The sequence below is a fragment of the Dendrobates tinctorius genome, unplaced genomic scaffold (assembly GCF_039654945.1).
Source record: "Dendrobates tinctorius isolate UK_male_01 unplaced genomic scaffold, ASM3965494v1 ptg000030l, whole genome shotgun sequence".
NCBI classification, from domain to species: Eukaryota; Metazoa; Chordata; class Amphibia; order Anura; family Dendrobatidae; genus Dendrobates; species Dendrobates tinctorius.
Window position 1 is genome coordinate 38,122,459 of NW_027361698.1, and position 20,734 is coordinate 38,143,192.

Below are 20,734 nucleotides of genomic sequence, written 5' to 3' on the forward strand. Positions count from 1 at the left end.
TGAGGGATCCCGGCCACCAATTCAAGCCCTGAGGAGCCCAGGCCACCAAATCGGTTCCCGAGGGGCCCCACTCACCAAATTAGACACTGAGGCCAAAGTGGCCCCTGAGAGGCACCCACAGTTTAAACAGATCCTGAGTTGAAAGCCTTGCAGGGGCAGCAGGCAAGTCTCTCATAAAGGGACAGCCCGGGCACCATTTCAAAGCACTATCTGTACTTCCTTCAGGAAATACACATCTAGTTATTTTTGAGACTGCCTGAAAAAGTCTAGCACATCGCTCAACAGCCCCACAAGTAATGAAAGGAGAGCAGGTTAAACTTCTATACTGCCACCCCATTCTATAGGGAATAAAAGTTCCACATGCTACTGATCAGTGCAGGTCTGAGAAGATAAATCCCTATTATTCAATACTGATCAACAAGTTGATAATTATGTTGTTTTACCTTGACAACCCCTTTAACACAAGTGATTAGTGAAGGGTGAACCAGATCAGTAAAATTCGGGGTCCGCACTGAATATCTATTGTTCATGCACAGACCCCGAACGTGGACTTCTCAAGGAAGTCTGTTACTGTTTGGTACATTATTGTAGTGTGGGCACCAGGATGGGGAATACTTTTACAGTATGAGGGCAAGAAAGGGAACATTATTTGAGGATGGAGCTAGGAAGGGGGACATTATTACAGGATGGGGAGCCAGGAAAAGGACATTATTACAGGATAGCGCCAGAACAGGAGATATTTTACAGAATGATTGGTTAGCATAGTGGATTTTATTACAGGAAGTTGAAAGGATTTGGGACATTATTACAAGATGTGGGCCAAGAAAGGGGACATTATTATGTGATGGGGCCAGGATGAGCATATAATTACAGAAAGGAGGCCAGGATGGGGGACATTTTTATAAGAATATTATTATTATTATTATTTTTATTATTATAAGATGAAGGACATTATTAGAGATGGGAGATAGGAAGTCACCTGCTGCTGGCTTCCACTCCATTTGCAGTTGCACCCTCTGCGGCCATGATCATTAAGCTCCTATCTAAATTCTGTGTCTTACTGCTGCCTTTTGGCCAATTCATAGTATCGTAGTATAAGAGGGGAGCAACAGCATTTTGCTGTCCTATGTATGACAACTTAGACTTTCACCTGAGGCAAGATACTCATCTTCATAGCAGGACTGCCCATATCCTCTTCTATTCCTTTGAGTCTGAGCTTTAGATTTTCACCTTGTGCTACCAACTCCACTACATTGGAGAGCAAACTAAGAACTTCAACATTGTGTTTGTTTGGCCTCATGACAAGCTGTTGTCATGTGCATACTGTTAGTTAAATGGAACTTTTTTATGGATTTAGTTCGCTGCTTAACATGACACAATTACTCCTGCATTAACAGATCGATGTTTTATTCATTATCCCAACGCGTTTCGAAGCACAAATCACTTCTTCAGGGGACAATATACAGGAGAAAGTAGCGTTGCTTGCAAGTTAAATACACTTGACATTTCAAAAAAAACTGGGGCGCCATGTGTTTTCTCCTGTATATCGTCCCCTGAGGAAGAAGTGATTTGTACTTCGAAATGCATTGGGATAATGAATAAAACATTGATCTGTTAATGCACGAGTAATTGTGTCATGTTAAGCAGCGAACTAAATCCATAAAAAAGTTCCATTTAACTATATGTTTGGGCGGTCACTGGTCTGACTAGTGGATGTGCGGCAGCTGACTGATAATTTCATGCCCTATACCTCTCCTATATCAGGTGAGTAGAATTTCAATACGTTTCTTACCCTGTTTATCGGATAAGACCCTATTTGTGCTTCTTTTCGTTCCTATAGTGTGAATCAGTGCATTTGCATACTGAGGCAGATTGTGTTTTTTCTAATGCTTGACACTCAGAAGTAAGGCAGGTCCATCAAACAATCTGCTGAAGTTTGACAAGTTAACAGGATATGGAATAAATATTATGTAAGTGTGAGGTGGTGAGGGGCTGTTTTGTTCCCACACCCTGGCACCCCGCAAAGAAAACATAATGTCCCGTGTGATGTGTAGTGTAGGAGTGTTGCACATAACTCACATTTATGTTTGCAGATCCTGCTGATCCCATAGTCCCGTCTCTGAGCGATATCACACACACAGGAACAGATACCATATTCCGCTTTATCAGTGTCACTTTACTTGATAACAAACAATCCATGGCAGCACAAGTTCATGTTTTCAGCCTGAGCTTTCCCTCTCAATGCTGGCTCCTCTAGCCTCTGAGATGCTCTTCCTGGCACCGCGGTCTTATATTCAGCCTGAGCTTTCCCTCTCAATGCTGGCTCCTCTAGCCTCTGAGATGCTCGTCCTGCCTCTGGGGTCCTCATATAACTGCGCCCACATTCCAGTACTGATTCCCACTCCGGCTCCCCTTCACTGGGAGATAAAAAAGGTTCCGCTGTCCTGATTTAAGCCATAGGCCCCGGATTCTCTATGGGATACCATTGTACCAAGTGGCGGCCGACCGCATTCTGCTTTTCCCAATCATTCTGTGCCTTTCCATATTGTGTGGCCCTCTGGCCTGTTCTGCCTTCTCCTGAATCACTCTCCAGCACTTTCTTAATGTTATAACTATAATTCACTACTGTACACTGCTCACACTGACTGACTGAGAATCAGGAAGTGTCTCACTGACAAACTCATACACTTACTCTTAGCGCTCCCAATTTGGAACATACTGGCACCTTAGTTTTCCTGACTCTATTGTGCCCCACTATACTAAACCCAAGCATATTCTAATTTATAGCTACCCTCTTATCATATCCTTTACATCTTTCCCTAATTACTATGCATAAATGACATTTAATTACTATATAATAACATTAAGTGAATATAGTAATGTTCAGAAAGTTCTATGCAGCAGCAAATAGTATAACAGTGACTATCAGCACACATTTAATACCTACACTGTTTAAAGAGGGAGAGGCACATGATAATGTGTGCAAAGAGTAAAGCGCTGTGGAATATGTTAGCGCTATATAAAAATAAAGATTATTACTATATTATTATTATTATAGCCTCTGTCACACCCTTACATAAAAAAACTACTGATTTCTTCAAGTTGGCACCAGTCAGACCCGAACATGGCTCAAAGTGAATATGTTTTTTAGTTTAAGTGTACATTTTTCTAGATTTCTGGCATTGCTCCAATTTACTGTTGGTTCATTTGATTAATAAGAACTATTACATTATTTAGGTAGAAAAAGACAGCAGGATGGCAGTCACCATTCTCTTGAAATGATTCACTTTATTTCATATTGACAAAGCATAGGCATCGGCACGGGAGAGATGTAAAAAGACGGACAACAGCCGTTTCGTGCACAATGCACTTCAACAGGTCTTAGGACCATAAAGTGAATCATTTCAAGAGAATGGTGAGTGCCATCCTGCTGTCTTTTTCTACAATGATATTTCATGTTTTTCTCACATGGATAGAGCACCCGTTCAATAAGGGTTATAGGTGTCACTCTGATAGCGGTTACAAGCAGCCTTGCGGGTATTTCTTATCCAGGGACAGTGCCGGATGTTTCTTTCTTTCGATTGATATTACATTATTTACAGTAGGCATTTTGCCAACATGGTTTTGATCTTTTGCCTATCCAACTTAATTGAAACCTTCTTCAAATTTTCCTTTTAAGACTGAGAGTACCAATACAAACATATCTGCTTATCTCCCTCAAATATATTGGGAATAGAGTTATTGTGACCAGAAACATCAAGGTTAATTCAGTGCTTCTTCTGAGTTTTAAAGTAGGCGTAGCCAACTTTTATAGTTTTATCCTTGTCTACAGGTCTGCCATCAGGAATTTCAGGGTCCAATACAGGCAAAATTTTCAGGCCCCCTTGAGACTCCGCCCAGGCTCCACTCCAGCTCCACATCCACACCTCGAACCTTCCACAGTCCCAACGCCCACTCTTGGAAAAACTCCACTTCTGCACCATGTCCTCGCCAATCATATATTAACAGTTCCCATCAAACAGCATATCATATACATAGCTAGCAGATTTTTTTTGGCCAAAAGATTTTTTTAAGCTGCCACCATGACTCTTCTGGCTGGGCCCTACTCTACCCTAACCTATTAAACATTTCTTGAAATGGCCAATACTCTTTTTAAAAAATTTTTGATTATTTTTCTTTAAGGGAATGTATTGCATACATTTTTTAGCACCATGGATGAACCACATAGTACAGGTAATACAGTGATCACCGGTGACATTATACATAGGAGCTCTGTATATAGTGTACATGTAATACAGGTTTCACCAGTGACATTATACAAAATGCATTCCCCCATGTTTCCTCAACTTCTACTCTATGCCAGATGAATAAAAAAAGTTACAGTGTCGCCTTGCACAATAACAGGACCCTTCCCATTGAAAACAGTATTCTCAAAAATAAAATATACCACCGCAGTAATTATATTCCTTAATTAGCCCCAACAGTTATAATGTCCCATATCCTGGCACCTTCTTGTAATAATGACCCCCATTCTGGCACCCATATGTTTTCATCCTGCTCCCATATGTCCTTCCATATGTCCTCCCATCCTGCCCCCCATATGTCTTCATCCTGTCACCTTATACAGTATGTCCCCTCATCCTGTCCCCCCACATGTCTCCATCCTGCCCCATATATGTCTCCTCATTCAGTCCCTCCACATGTCCTCATCCTGCCTCCACATATGTCAAATCATCCTGTCCTCCCATATATCTCTATCCTGCCCACATGTATGTCCTCTCACCCTGCCCCCAATATGTCTCTCCATATTGTTGATTTTAGTGAAATAAAAAGTTTCTCCTTACCTGGCCACGACCCAGCGGTGTCCTCTTCCTCAACTATTTGAGGCACTGGCACAAGACAGTGACACAGTGATGCTACATGCTGGTGACATGAGCTGCCGGACTCTAAGGGTATGTGCCCACATTAAGGAATTGCTATGGTTTTGACATTGCGTACTTACGCAGAGTCAAAACTGCAGCAGCAAAAATGTTACAGCATAGTTTATGGGATTTCAAAAATTCCATGTCCACTATGCGTGTATGTGCATCGGCGTATATATGCACCGTGGAGACGGACAGCGTGGAGCGTGTTAATGAGCCGCAACATGTCAATTTCTCTTGTGGAGACAATCCTCTCTGCAACATAAATGTCAATGATAAATAGAAATGACAAATCACAAGGCTGAAACAGTATAACATCATATATTATGTGTAGGTGCAGATGAAAAGAAAACCAACACAATCAGCCCATGGAAAATCAGTGTAGGACACACTGTAATCAATAAGAAGCAGCAAAAGGAAATCAGTGCATAGATGTCCAAGGTATGGTAAAATCACAAATCTTTATTAAATAGCACAGGTAGAAAAGCACAAACAATGACAGACAAAGGGTGACACAAGCAGAAGCAGAGCAAAGGGGTATACAGTGTCAAAAACCTCACTCTAACCCTTATCGTGAGTAAACACCTGGTGGTAAGAATAAATAAGTGTCCAAGTATAAACACCCAATATATACCAGGCAGACCAGTGAAAAGCAGTAAGGGGTAAAATCCCGAGCTGGATGGCCATATAATCAGGGGTGAAATTGCAAAGACACAAAAGCAAAGTAAACATACCAGGAGGGGAGAGGGGAGAGACACTGGATCCCAAGCTCAGCTAACCCCGACGTACATTTCAGAATTGATCTTCCTTCCTCAGGGGGCGTATCAATAGGATGTTAATTGCGGTTTAAATAGGGGAAGTAAAAACAAGCACCAATCATGAGGGGTGACGCTGACCAATCTCCCCACGTCCCCCATTGCTGCCTGGGCTGGCGCTGATCAGCACGGGGACCTGTGATGTCAGACGCCAGACCATAGGCAGACGGGGGCGAGACAGGAAGCGCGTCCACCCACACATGTACAGGAACAGGAAAGACGGCCGCGGCCATCTTGGATATGGGCAAAAGGCAGGAAATCTGCTAGAACTGTGAAGGGGAATAGTGAGCGTCTCTGAAAGGACCTCACAAAATAGAAGCGGGCTGAATAGCGCTAAAACTAATGAAGTACCCTAATATAACAATGTAGTAATGCATCACAAATGACATGCAATTTAATTAATATATAGGGGAGCGCAAATAGGGCATTAACAAGAAATGTAAATGTAAACTAAAAGTATAAATTACACATGGGCAGCAAGAATAATCGGTAAAATGAGAGACAGAGCACATAATATTACAGAGTTAATAACAGTAACCAGTATTTAGTGCCCATACCTATCATATATAATCAAATACATGATTTTAAATACATAAAGCTGCACAAGAGCTGTATACATGTCGATATATACATCAGTATACAGATCCATAATATTGAGCCAAAAAATACACCTACATATGGATGCAGCAACATCATTAGTCCAGCATTCATAGTAATGAGATGGAGAAAAAATAAGGACTAGGGTACCACCATATTCTCCATGAAAATGTGCCATAAAATAAACTTGCACATAAATACAGAGACATTATTAAACCAACATTCATAGTATTGTGATGAAAAAAAGATGAGGCCTTGAAACCGCCAAATTCTCCATTCAAAATGTGCCATAGAGTAAACTGGCACATAAATACAGAGGCATTATTAGTCCAGTATTCATAGTATTGCAATGAGGGAAAGATGAGGACTTGAAACCGCCATATTCTCCATACAACAATGGAGAAGTAGATATATCTTTATCTTCCCAAGTAAGATATCCATCCAACCCAACAAGGAAAGCCACAAGAAAACCATCAGACAGGTGCCTGCAATTAAAACTAAAATAAAAACAAATGTTAAAACCAACGACACAAGGAGTCACACAAATGGCAGCAACAAAAAAGGGGATAGAGAGGACAATCATAAAAATGGAGCAAATGACAGACACTCATTGAGACCCCTCGGATGGACCGTTTGCAACTTCCAGATCCACCTGGTTTCCAATTGACCCAGCCTTTTAGATAGGCTCCCACCTCTGATATCTATTCTCAGAGCCTCGATGCCACGCACTTTAAATAAAGATGCGTCACATTTATGATGATCTTTGAAGTGCTTGGGAATAGTTCTCAGGGTGGAGTCATCCATGTGGTCCCGTGCCGCCTGGATCCCCAACACATACTCCCGCACACGGACCTTTAGTTGGCGTGTTGTGAGGCCAACATAAATAAGATCACACGGACAAGTGGCGTAATAAATTACGTATCTTGCCGTGCATGTGATTCGTTGTGGTGAAAGTTTGATCACCATCCGAGTTGGTGAAATCATTGCATCGCAATATGTTGGGGCAGCCAACACAGTGACCACATGGAGAACAACCACCCCTGAGAGTAAAGGAGTCCAGGAATGAGGGTCTATAACCACCAGAATAGTGACTAGAGATCAAATGGTGTCTTAAATTTTTTGCCCGTCGAAATGACAAAGACGGTCTTTCGGTGGTAAATTTATTAATGACTGGGTCAATCCGGAGTATAGGCCAGGCCTTTTGTAAAGCCGTCCGAACGGCATTAGATCTGGAGTTGTAAGTGGTAACGAACCTCACAACCTGCCGATCCCTAGACTCAGTAAATGACCCCGTTTTATACAGTAAATCTTGTCTAGAAGTATGTTTGGCATGATTAAAGGCTCGCTTCAGTGATCTACGGCTGTATCCACGATCTAAGAAGCGTTGGCAGAGCTCATTTGCACGATAGAAGAAAGTTTCATCCGTCGAACAAATACGACGTAATCGTAAAAATTGTCCAACTGGGACAGATTTAATAATATGTTCTGGATGAGATGACGTAGCGTGAAGTAAGGAGTTGGTAGCCGTAGTCTTTCTGAAGATATCCGTCTGTAAAAACCCGGCAGGGTCCCTCCTAACAGTAACATCTAGGAAATCCAAAGCCTCTGAACTGTACGTAAATGTTAAATGGATGTTACGGTCATTGCTGTTCAAAATGGTCATCAACCGCTCAAGGTCGACGGGCGTGCCCTGCCAAATGAAGAAAACATCATCAATGTACTGCGTCCAAAAGGGGACGCGGCCCATTGACGAAACCTCATCTGACAGAAAGAGGTCCCTCTCCCACAGCCCCAGAAATAGGCCCGCATAGGAAGGCGCAAAGGCCGCTCCCATTGCGGTACCCTGGAGCTGCAGGTAGAAGGACCCCTTAAACACAAAGAAATTGTGTGTGAGAGTGAACTCTAATAGCTCCAGCAGAAGGTCCCTTAGGCCTAATGACAGGCCAGATGTATTCAAGAAAAATCTCACGGCTCTCAATCCATCAGTATGTTTGATGTTAGTATAAAGGGACTCTACATCTACTGAAACTAAAAGAGCATCACTCTCAAGGCAAAGCCCGTTGACCCTGCGCAGAAGATCCCCAGTGTCACGGAGGAAGGAAGGAAGGCTGGACACAAGAGGTTGCAGATGGTAATCTATCCATTTATTAACATTCTCCGGGAAATTGCCCCGTCCAGATACAATCGGTCATCCGGGTGGTACGGAGGCATTCTTATGTATCTTAGGGAGTAAGTACAATGTAGGGATCGCAGGTTCAGATACCAATAATGCCAAACATAGCGGCTTGGTGATAATGCCGTCCTGCAGAGATCTTTTTAATATAGCTTCCAACTGAGATGAATAGGCCGAGAGGGGGTTATACGTCAACTTCCTGTAACAGGATTTGTTGTTTAACTGACGAAATGCATCCCTCTCGTACATCTCAATTGGCCACAGGATGATATTACCACCCTTGTCAGCCGGTTTGATAAGAACACCTGGCAGTTTTTGTAATTATCCTGTTGTGAGTTCATTTTCCCCTCCACCATTGAGGTCTGATGAACTCCCTCTTCTGGTGAAGGAAGGTAGTGAGGCTGATTACAAAGCACCTGAGCAGAATGATGATGACTAGATAACTGGAATTGCTGACTGGATATAAAGGCAGCCAACGCCCTTCTGCCTTGCGGGTGATTTCTCTGAGGGATTCTTGGAGACCAGTCTGATTCCTGCTCCTCAAAAGCTAAGTTTTTCTGCTCTGCTTTTTGCATTTGTGTTTTGGTTTTGTTTTGCCTTGTTTTTCTGATTTCTGCCTTTCCCTGCTGGGTGAGCTGAATTCTTTTTTGCTCTGTCTTCAGAAAATACCTGAGTACTGATATAGTCTTTTTGAAGCCTAGCGTCTTCAGGGCTTTTTTCCCTATCAGTCTGTTGGCTCTTGTTTTTGAGAGGGTTTTGGCGGATAGCAGACAGCAGCTTTTCTATCCTGTCCTATATAGTTAGCTTGGACCACATCATTTGCTCAGCCTATCTTTCTATCTGTGTGAGTGTTTTTTCATCTTGCTTCACCATCATTATATGTTGGGGGCTGCCTATTGCTTTGGGGTCTGCTCTGGGGCAGTTTAGATTTCCCTTTCTGTTTTTAGGCTATGCAGTTCTCCGGCTGTGATCGAGAGGTCTAGGGCACCGTAGGAACCCCCCACGGCTACTGCTAGTTGTTGTTAGGTTCAGGGGTCTGCAATCCGATAGCTGCCAACTTCTCTGGTTTTCTGGACTCAGCTATTATTTCTGTTTTTGCCTCCTACGGTGACTCATTCATAACATATCCCAAATGCTGTCTTTCCTCTCTATTAAGGTTATCTCCAGCAATAAAGCTGGGAATTTTGTACAGTTCATCCGTTACCACACGGACGAACATATCAATATTGGCACACGAAGATAACGCAGGAAACTTAGTAGATCGTGGGCGAATTGAAGGAGGGATCTTACCTCCATCAGGGCAATTTTCCAAGGAGAGTTCCTCAAGTATCCTCAAAGCCTCCTGTTCCTCCTCTGTGGGAAACAATGTAGAAGCATCATTAGAATCAAAGTACCTTTTGAACAGCAATGACCTAGCAAAAAGATGTACATTCTTAATAGTCCCAAAAAGATCAAAGTGAGAGGCTGGACTGAAGGAGAGACCCCTGCCGAGGAGACACAGATCGGCATCACAGAGACTTAGCTCACATAAGTTAATCACCTTATTGTCACGCTTGGGATGGATCACATTTCTTCTATACGGATGGAATGTATGATCTCGTAGTCTAGAAGTCTCATTCGTTGCAGTAGTGGATACGGAAGAGAGGTCTGAGTGTCCACTCAAAGATGACACAGAAAGAGAAGAAGATGTCTTACGTAGATTGGAATGTTGAACCACATTCCTTCTCCACATATATACCCTTTTTGACTGATAGTCCTTAATATCCCGGTTAAATTTTGCTATTTGATTATCCTGGATTTTTTTAACCAAAGAGTCCATGGATTTGTCTAGATCTTCTTCAAATTTCTGTAATTTGTCTACTGGACAGCCATTACGGAGCTCATTAAGTGTAGTGTCAATTAACAAATCCAGGCTAGCAATGGTGGAGGTATTATGTTCAATTAAACATTGCATAAGAAACATTGAGCAATTATTGCACGACTCCTCCCACTTGGCTATAAAGGTCTCATCCTCAATAGGAAAAGAGGGAATGACTTTTACCCTGAGACCTCTAGGAATCATTTTATTGTTTTTATATTTTTCCAACAAAGACAGATTCCACCATAGTTTAGATCGTTTAGAGAGCAAAATTTTAACAGAACCAAATTTGTCTTCAAGACCACTATCCCCAGATGGCTGAACACCCGCCATGTTGGCGCCAAACACCTGGTCCATTTGTGAAAGCCAAGATTTTTCTTTGGCCCGGAAATCCATGTTGTCAGTCAAAATTCCTGTGCATAACACAGTAAAAATCAATGATAAATAGAAATGACAAACCACAAGGCTGAAACAGTATAACATCATATATTACGTGTAGGTGCAGATGAAAAGAAAACCCACACAATCAGCCCATGGAAAATCAGTGTAGGACACACTGTAATCAATAAGAAGCAGCAAAAGGAAATCAGTGCATAGATGTCCAAGGTATGGTAAAATCACAAATCTTTATTAAATAGCACAGGTAGAAAAGCACAAACAATGACAGACAAAGGGTGACACAAGCAGAAGCAGAACAAAGGGGTATACAGTGTCAAAAACCTCACTCTAACCCTTATCGTGAGTAAACACCTGGTGGTAAGAATAAATAAGTGTCCAAGTATAAACACCCAATATATACCAGGCAGACCAGTGAATAGCAGTAAGGGGTAAAATCCCCAGCTGGACGGCCATATAATCAGGGGTGAAATTGCAAAGACACAAAAGCAAAGTAAACATACCAGGAGGGGAGAGGGGAGAGACACTGAATTCCAAGCTCAGCTAACCCCGACGTACGTTTCGGAAATGATCTTCCTTCCTCAGGGGGCGTGTCAATAGGATGTTAATTGCGGTTTAAATAGGGGAAGTAAAAACAAGCACCAATCATGAGGGGTGATGCTGACCAATCCCCCCATGTCCCCCATCGCTGCCTGGGCTGGCGCTGATCAGCATGGGGCCCCGTGACGTCAGACGCCAGACCACAGGCAGACGGAGGCGGGACAGGAAGCGCGTCCACCCACACATGTACAGGAACAGGAAAGACGGCCGCGGCCATCTTGGATATGGGCAAAAGGCAGGAAATCTGCCAGAACTGTGAAGGGGAATAGTGAGCGTCCCTGACAGGACCCCACAAAATAGAAGCGGGCTGAATAGTGCTAAAACTAATGAAGTACCCTAATATAACAATGTAGTAATGCATCACAAATGCCCTGTTAATGCCCTATTTGCACTCGCCTATATATTAATTACTTTGCATATCATTTGTGATGCATTACTACATTGGTATATTAGGGTACTTCATTAGTTTTAGCGCTATTCAGCCCGCTTCTATTTTGTGGGGTCCTTTCAGGGATGCTCACTATTCCCCTTCACAGTTCTGGCAGATTTCCTGCCTTTTGCCCATATCCAAGATGGCCACGGCCGTCTTTCCTGTTCCTGTACATGTGTGGGTGGACGCGCTTCCTGTCCCACCCCCGTCTGCCTGTGGTCTGGCGTCTGACATCACGGGGCCCCGTGCTGATCAGCGCCAGCCCAGGCAGCGATGGGGGATGTGGGGGGATTGGTCAGCGTCACCCCTCATGATTGGTGCTTGTTTTTACTTCCCCTATTTAAACCGCAATTAACATCCTATTGACACGCCCCCTGAGGAAGGAAGATCATTTCCGAGACGTATGTCGAGGTTAGCCGAGCTTGAGATTCAGTGTCTCTCCTCTATCCCCTCCCGGTATGTTTACTTTGCTTTTGTGTCTTTGCAATTTCACCCCTGATTATATGGCCGTCCAGCTCGGGATTTTATCCCTTACTGCTTTTCACTGGTCTGCCTGGTATATATTGGGTGTTTATACTTGGACACTTATTTATTCTTACCACCAGGTGTTTACTCACGATAAGGGTTAGAGTGAGGTTTTTGACACTGTATACCCCTTTGCTCTGCTTCTGCTTGTGTCACCTTTTGTCTGTCATTGTTTGTGCTTTTCTACCTGTGCTATTTAATAAAGATTTGTGATTTTACCATACCTTGGACATCTATGCACTGATTTCCTTTTGCTGCAACATACAGTAAATGTCAACAATAGAAATTTATTTGGATGCAGTAAATCCACATGGTTCACTGAACACATGCGGAATATGCGGATTTACCTACGTGATTAGAATGCAGCGCTTTGGACGCAGCGAAAATACGCTGCATCCAAAGCACTGCTACTTCCTGATCGTGGGAATGTAGCCTAAATGGCTAGTGGGTCGTATTTTCGTGCAGGACGCGGTCCTGCATAACAATAGATTTACACTAGATGTGCATCCGAGGACGCACTTTCAGTTACTGAGCAAACGGCTGAATCCTGTTCCTGGGGTCCAGTGAGGACAGGGGCCCGAACTGAGGACATACATAGTAACATAGTAACATAGTTAGCAAGGCTGATAAAAGACATTTTCCATCCAGTTAAGCCTATATTCCGTCAAAATAGATTGCAAGATCTACGTCCTTCTAAAGAACCTAATAACTGTAAGATACAATATTGTTACGCTCCAGGAAGACATCCAGGCCTCTCTTGAACCCCTTGACTGAGTTCGCCATCACCACCTTTCCAGGCAAGGAATTCCAGGTTCTCACTGCCCTAACAGCAAAGAATCCTCTTCTGTGTTGGTGGAAAAACCTTCTCTCCTTCAGACGCAGAGAATGCCCCCTTGTGACCGTCACATTCCTTGGTATAAACAGATCCTCGGAGAGATTTTTGTATTGTCCCCTTATATACTTATACATGGTTATTAGATCGCTCCTCAGTCTTCTTTTTTCTAGACTAATTTTGCTAATCCCTATGGGTATTGTAGTTCTCCCATCCCCTTTATTAATTTTGTTGCCCTCCTTTGTACTCGCTCTAGTTCCATTATATCTTTCTTGAGCACCGATGCCCAAAACTGTACACAGTACTCCATGTGCAGTCTAACCAGGGATTTGTACAGAGACAGTATAATGCTCTCATCATGTGTATCCAGACCTCTTTTAATCCACCCCATGATCCGGTTTGCCTTGGTAGCCACTGCCTGGCACTGGCTGCTCCAGGTAACTTTATCATTAACTAGGATCCCCAAGTCCTTCTCCATGTCAGATTTGCCCAGTTGTTTCCCATAAAATGTGTAATGGTGATATTGATTCCTTCTTCCTATGTGCATAACATTACATTTATCATTGTTAAACCACATCTGCCCTCTTTCGGCCCAAGTTTCCAACTTATCCAAATCCATCTGTAGCAGAATACTATCTTCTCTTGTATTGACTGCTTTACATAGTTTTGTATCACCTGCAAATATCAATATTTCACTGTGTAAACCTTCGACCAGATCGTTAACAAATAATTTGAAGAGAATAGGTCCCAACAATGACCCCTGCGATACCCCACTGGTCACAGCGACCCAGTTAGAGAATATACCATTTATAACCACCCTCTGCTTTCTATCACTAAGCCAGTTACTTACCCATTTACACACATTTTCCCCCAGACCCAGCATTCTCATTTTGTGTACCAACCTCTTGTGTGGCACGGTATCAAACGCTTTGGAAAAATCAAGATATACCACGTCCAATGACTCACCTTAGTCCAGTCTATAGCTTACCGCTTCATAAAAACTGATTAGATTGGTTTGACAGGATCGATTCCTCATAAAACCGTGCTGATATGGCGTTAAACAGTTATTCTCATTGAGATAATCCAGAATAACATCCCTCAGAAACCCTTCAAATATTTTACCAACAATAGAGGTTAGACTTACTGGCCTATAATTTCCAGGTTCACTTTTAGAGCCCTTTTCGAATATTGGTACCACATTTGCTATGCGCCAGTCCTGTGGAACAGACCCCTTTGCTATAGAGACCCTAAATATAAGAAATAATGGCTTGTCTATTACATTACTTAGTTGTCTTAGTACTCATTGGTGTATTTCCATCCGGACCCTGAGATTTATCTATTTTAATCTTATTTAGCCGGTTTCGCACCTCTTCTTGGGTTAGATTGGTGACCCTTAATATAGGGTTTTCTTTGTCTCTCAGCATTTCACCTAACATTTCATTTTCCACCGTGAATACTGTGGTGGAGAAGAAGTTGTGTAACCCCTTAACCCCTAAGGGTGGTTTGCACGTTAATGACCAGGCCAATTTTTACAATTTTGACCACTGTCCTTTTATAAGTTAATAACTCTGGAACGCTTGACCACTGTCCCTTTATAAGGTAATAACTCTGGAACGCTTCCATGGATCCTTGTGATTCTGACATTGTTTTCTCATGACATATTGTACTTCATGTTAGTAGTAAAATTTCTTTGATATAACTTGCGTTTATTTGTGAAAAAAATGAAAATTGGGTAAAACATTTCGAAAAATGTGCAATTTTCCAAATTTGAATTTTAATGCCTTTAAATCACAGAGATACGGCACACAAAATACTTAATATGTAACATTTCCCACATGTTTACTTTACATCAGCACAATTTTGGAACCACATTTTTTTTGTTAGGAAGTTATAAGGGTTAAAAGTTGACCAGTGATTTCTCATTTTTACATCACCATTTTTTTTTTTAGGGACCACATCACATTTGAAGTCACTTTGAGGGGTCTATATGATAGAAAATACCCAAAAGTGACACCATTCTAAAAACTACACCCCTCAAGGTGCTCAAAACAAACCACATTCAAGAAGTTTATTAACCCTTCAGGTGCGTCACAGGAATTTTTTGAATGTTTTAAAAAAAATGAACATTTAACTTTCGTTACGTACTGTAGCATGTCATATGCAATGAACTGTGGAAAATAATTTGGAATTTTTCAAAATATATCTCATTTTTAGTCCAGAAGAATGTACAATGGGAATTTGCTGTAAAATTGAAATGAACTCCACATGCTAAAAAGTGAATGCTTTGTTTTAATGGTTGTCATGGAAATAGATCTGTTTATTATACAATAACAATAAATCTTGCAGACTATGTCTGCCGTCTTCAGAACAATCTGGAATTTCATTTTGGATATTAGCCTAATTTCTAATGCTCCAAGAATATACATATTTAATATCACAGCTTTAGGCTGGTTTCACATTAGCGCATTTTCAGCGCGCGCACGGCCGGGGGTAGCTCCGCCCCCGATCCGGCTCTCTGCCCGGCGTGCCCGCCCCTTCCTTGTAGCGCCGCCTCCTAGCGGACAGCGGCGCCTGCGATCGGCGCACCCTATCTTTAGCATAGGGTGCGCCGATCGTGCGCAGGCCGTGCGCTAGTTGCGCTTTGACCTGCGCTGCACACTTTTGACGGTGCGCCGTGTGCGCCAAAATCAAACTTTTCGGATTTTGGCGCGCACGGCGCACCGTCAAAAGTGCGCAGCGCAGGTCAAAGCGCAACTAGCGCACGGCCTGCGCACGATCGGCGCACCCTATGCTAAAGATAGGGTGCGCCGATCGCAGGCGCCGCTGTCCGCTAGGAGGCGGCGCTACAAGGAAGGGGCGGGCACGCCGGGCAGAGAGCCGGATCGGGGGCGGAGCTACCCCCGGCCGTGCGCGCGCTGAAAATGCGCTAATGTGAAACCAGCCTTAGTCTAAAGAAAAACAAGTCTCTAATTTTTGGCAGTTTCTGAAAGAGAGAAAAGATTATTGATGCTTATTGTTTCCAAAAATATAAATATTTTAATGATGTTAAAATTATAACCTATATCGTTCTCACCCATAATGACCACTGACTGCTAAAAAATATGACATTGATTATCTTGTAACAATGATAGCTGTCATGGAGTGGGATAAGCAGGGAACATTGGCGAATATAAGGATCTAAACTACTTTGACTAGAGTCAAATTGTGATGGCTAGATGACTGGCCAGAGCGTCTCTAAAATAACATGTGTTGCTCTTTATAAGCTCTGGGTAGTACCTACCAAAAGTCATCCAAAGAAAGGCAACTGTTTGGCCTGGCATCAAGCTCATCGACATCAAAGGCTCTTTGTTGTATGGGACAGAAAAGACTTCCATTTTATCCGATCCTACGAAAACCCAATGCAGGGGTGGACGTAATATTAGAGCAGCCTGTGCAGTCGCACAGGGGCCTAAGAAGTGAGGGGGCCCATTTCTACCTTCAAAACAGGATTTGGTGGACACTACATTAGGATGAGCTATTGGATTATTGGACTGTCTGTGACCGCCAGTGACCCACTGCACCAAAAATTGCTAGAGAAGATAAGACTGACTGCGATGGAAATGTGTCAGAACAAACAATATAGCACAGTTGTCTCCTTGCCAATGCAGTACACAATGTCAGTCAGGTAGCTTTAATCTTATAGCTGATTGGCTGGTCCAACTGTAGATCTGTATGCATCTGATTTCAGACGTATGGAGTTTTTGATGTGAGATTTGTATGATCTTAGAAATTATATTGTGGATTAAAAAATTTCAGCAGGTCGTGCAATGTCAGCATCGTTCTGCCTGCATCATGCAGAAGGGGTGACAGTCAAGTGTTGAGTATGAGAGCCAGCTTCTGCTCTCTGCCGCTCTAATGATATTATTCAACTGCATCCATGTAAGGATGTGGATACAAGGCAATGCCTCAGCAGAGCTACAAAAAGCAGTGGTCGGCTCCATGACTCTCATCCCAAAAATAAACGAGAAGCTGCAGGATGTCTATTCTCATTCTCTGGGTGCGCTGCTGATTGCCAGCGATAGCCCGGTGGGCAGGCAGAGTGGTGAGCAGTGTCAGTGACTCTGAATCTGGAGAGGGGATGAGGGGCATCATCCCTGAAGCAATAATAATGATTAATTCTCTTCCTGCCCCCCCAGGGGAACAGGGGAATCCCCCGGTGGGCCCCTGTGCAGGCATGGGCCCCCAACCCCCTTTTTTGGGTAGTACTTGGTATAATTTGCATGAATTACTCTGTACAGAAAAAAGCAGCATCTCCTCATTCATTAACCAAACTACCTAGTTTATTATTTAGAGATATAGGTACATTTGTGAATGAGGGGAATGTAATATTAGTATGCAAGTGAAAAGTGGGCCCGCAAAGTCACTGTTACTGGTGGGTCCTTGGCACCCTAGTCCGATACTGCTTGGCTGAAAGATTGATGAAAACAGATATGCCAACAAATAAATATATGGCATGCAATAACTTTTGAAGGATACGATCCTCTTTCTTATACATAGCATGTTTATTTGCTGATATAAAGATAATTGTTAATCATTAACTAAATAAGCTATAAATAAGGTTTTGCTCATCTTGTTAAATGGCTTTCTGCTATGTGAACACAAGATGGCAGCACTGAGCTAAGTTAATTTCCCTTCAGTTGCAGTGTCTTTCTCAAAATTTGTCTCTGAAAAGATCAACCTTTCCTTGTACTTGCTCAGAATGTTGAAACATACTTCTCTGCAGATGTATCCAGTGCAATGAAATATCTGAGAAGTCTCAACTGCCAAACACTGTTATGCTTTAAATAGTTTCTCATAAAATAATAAAATCCAGAAACATTTCAATGTGGTGTTCAGATTTTTTTTTAATTCAGATAGTCCTACATTTTTATGGTCTGAACATTGATATATTGGTATACCGAGCTCTGTGAGAGGGAGATGTTCAGCATTAGGAAAGCAGGGGCTAAAATGAGACTTTATATGTGCATTGACCTGTCACTAGCAAGCCATTGAAAATTCTTAGTATACATTTGCTTTATGTAATATATTCCTATTCTAATGGCCTCAACTGATAGCTATAATGCTACATAAAATTTGTCTGCATTAGCTGCTACTTCATTGCTTTTACAATTGACTGGACTAGTGTTGGACTTGGGTGCCAAGGGACCACCAGTGACCAACTACAGTGCCCCCCTTTTCATCTAAATGAAAATTATTATTACCTTTATAGTGCCATTTATTCCATGGTGCTTTTCATGTGAAAAGGGGTATACATGATAAAAAACAAAAACAAACAAAAAAACAAGTAGAATAATCTTAAACAATACAAGTCACTGAATGGTACAGGATGAGATAGGACCCTGCCCGCGAGGGCTCACAGTTTACAAGGAATGGGTGAGGATACAGTAGGTGAGGCTACAGCTGGTCAAAAGAGGGTTACTGCAAGTTGTAGACTTGTCATAAGAGGTTGGTCTTCAGGTTCCTTTTGAAGGTTTTCACGATACGTGAAAGTTGGATATATTGGTGTAGAGAGTTCCAGAGTAGAGGGATGCACAAAAGAAATCTTGTGGGCGATTGTGGGAAGAGAAGATAAGGGTGGAGTAGAGAATGAGATCTTGTGTGGATTGGAGGTTGCATACAGGTATGTAGCAGGAGACTAGGTCACAGAGGTAAGGCGAAGACAGGCTGTGGATGGCTTTGTATGTCATGGTTAGGGTTTTGAACTGTAGTCTCTGAGCAGTGGGGAGCCAGAGAAGAGAATGGCCTGGAAATAGCGGGGGGAGATGTTTTAGTCAGACAGCAGAGATTAGGATAGATTGGAGGGGTGCAAGAGTGTTAGAAGGGAGGCCACATAGCAGGAGGTTGGAGTATTCATGGTGGGCGATGATGAGGACATGCACTAGCAGAGGCATATCTGGGGGGGCAGCCGTCAGGGGGACGCAGTCGGGCCGCCTAATGTGGCAGTCCACAGTGTCTCCCTGGCGGCTGCTTTCTGACTCCCCCCGGACTGGGAGTTGGCCGTTCTCTGTGCTGGCTGTTAAGCTGACAGCCAGGGCAAAGAAGCTGCAGCACGCTGGCTCCCAGGAATGAATTGTACTGGCATCTGTACAGACTCCAGTACAATTGAAGCTCTGACCACCAGGTCAGAGCGTTGCCAGCAGCATGATCAGGTCATGTGATCACGCTTCTGACATCACTCGCCAGCACCCAGAAGCATCGGTGGTAAGTGTGCTTCACTCTGGAGCTGGTGAAACCACTGAAGATTGAGGGAGGGGGAAGTGATTTGGAGTGGGGATACAGGGGTACATAATGTGGGGGGGATTTGGAGTGGGGATGGGGGGTACAAAATGTGTGAGAAGATGGAGTGGGGATGGGGGGTATTTAATGTGTGAGGGGATTTGGAGTGGGGATGAGGAGTACTTTATGTGTGTGGGGGATTTAGAGTGGGGATGGGGGGTACTTATGTGTGGGGGGATTTGGAGTGGGGATGGGGGTACTTAATGTGTGGGGAGATTTGGAGTGGGGATGGGGGTACTTTATGTGTGGGGAGATTTGGAGTAGGGATGGGGGATTTAATGTGTGGGGAGATTTGGAGTGGGAATGGGGGGTACTTTATGTGTGGGGGGATTTGGAGTGGGGATGGGGGGTACTTTATGCGTGGGGGAATTTAAAGTGGGGATGGGGGGTTATTTTATGTGTGTGGGGGGATTTGGAATGGCGATGGGGGGATTTAATGTGTGTGGGGAGATTTGAGGACACAAAATGAAGAGTATGTATGTATAAGGGCATGTATGAGGAAACAGTATGGGGGATGGGTGCAGACACAGTATGGTGAGTGGGGAGATGGGTGCAGACAGTATGGGGAGCGAAGGGGTAAATGTATATGGACACAGTATGAGTAGCGATGGGAAAAATGTATGTGGGCAAAGTTTGGGAAGCAAGGGTGATGGGATGTGTGCAGACAATATAGGGAGTCAGGGGTATGTGTGAGCAGACAATATAGAGAGTGAGAAGGTAAATATATGAAGAGACAGTATGGTAAAAAGGGGGATGTGAGAGGAGACAGTATGAGGAGGGAGGGGAATAGTGTGAGGCAACAGTATGGGGGGAGAAAAGTGAGTGGGCACAGAATAGAGACTGAGTAGTGGGGGTGTAGCATGTGGGGACAGTGCAAGGGTACAGCCAGGAGGGGGCAGCATACCAAGGAGGGGGAGTGTGATGAAAAGGTACAGTATAGAGACTGAGGCCTATAGAGAGGACACAGTGCGAGAGGACAGTGTGAGAGGACAGCGTGAGAGGGCAGTGTGAAAAGGTATCCCAGTATGGAAAGGAGAGGTCAGTGTGAAGAGCATGTACCAAGAAAAGGACAGTGTGGGGTCATATTTTGTGCAGACAATATAGTGAGGGGTAATTATTAATTCAGGGGCTCAGTGTACTGCAGATACTTTTATTTAGGAGCATTATAATGACACTTCTATCTTTAAGGGCATCATGTGGAGATCTGCTGCAGAAGTGCAGAGAAGATGGAAGTCGGTGGTGGTGGTGGTGGTGGTGGTGTTGATTAAGAT

At 43.2% G+C, this 20,734-nt stretch overlaps 1 long non-coding RNA gene across 1 annotated transcript in view; it reads right to left on the reverse strand.

Moving 5' to 3' along the window:
- Window positions 1-5,366: 5,366 nt before the first annotated feature.
- Window positions 5,367-20,734, reverse strand: part of LOC141086061 (uncharacterized) — a 109,575-nt gene continuing 94,207 nt past the window's right edge. Inside the window, exons 2-3 of the long non-coding RNA XR_012231493.1 lie at window positions 9,798-9,860; window positions 5,367-6,831 (exon numbers count right to left, since the gene is read on the reverse strand). This is a non-coding gene — a long non-coding RNA (uncharacterized lncRNA). The remainder of the gene's footprint in view (window positions 6,832-9,797; window positions 9,861-20,734) is intronic.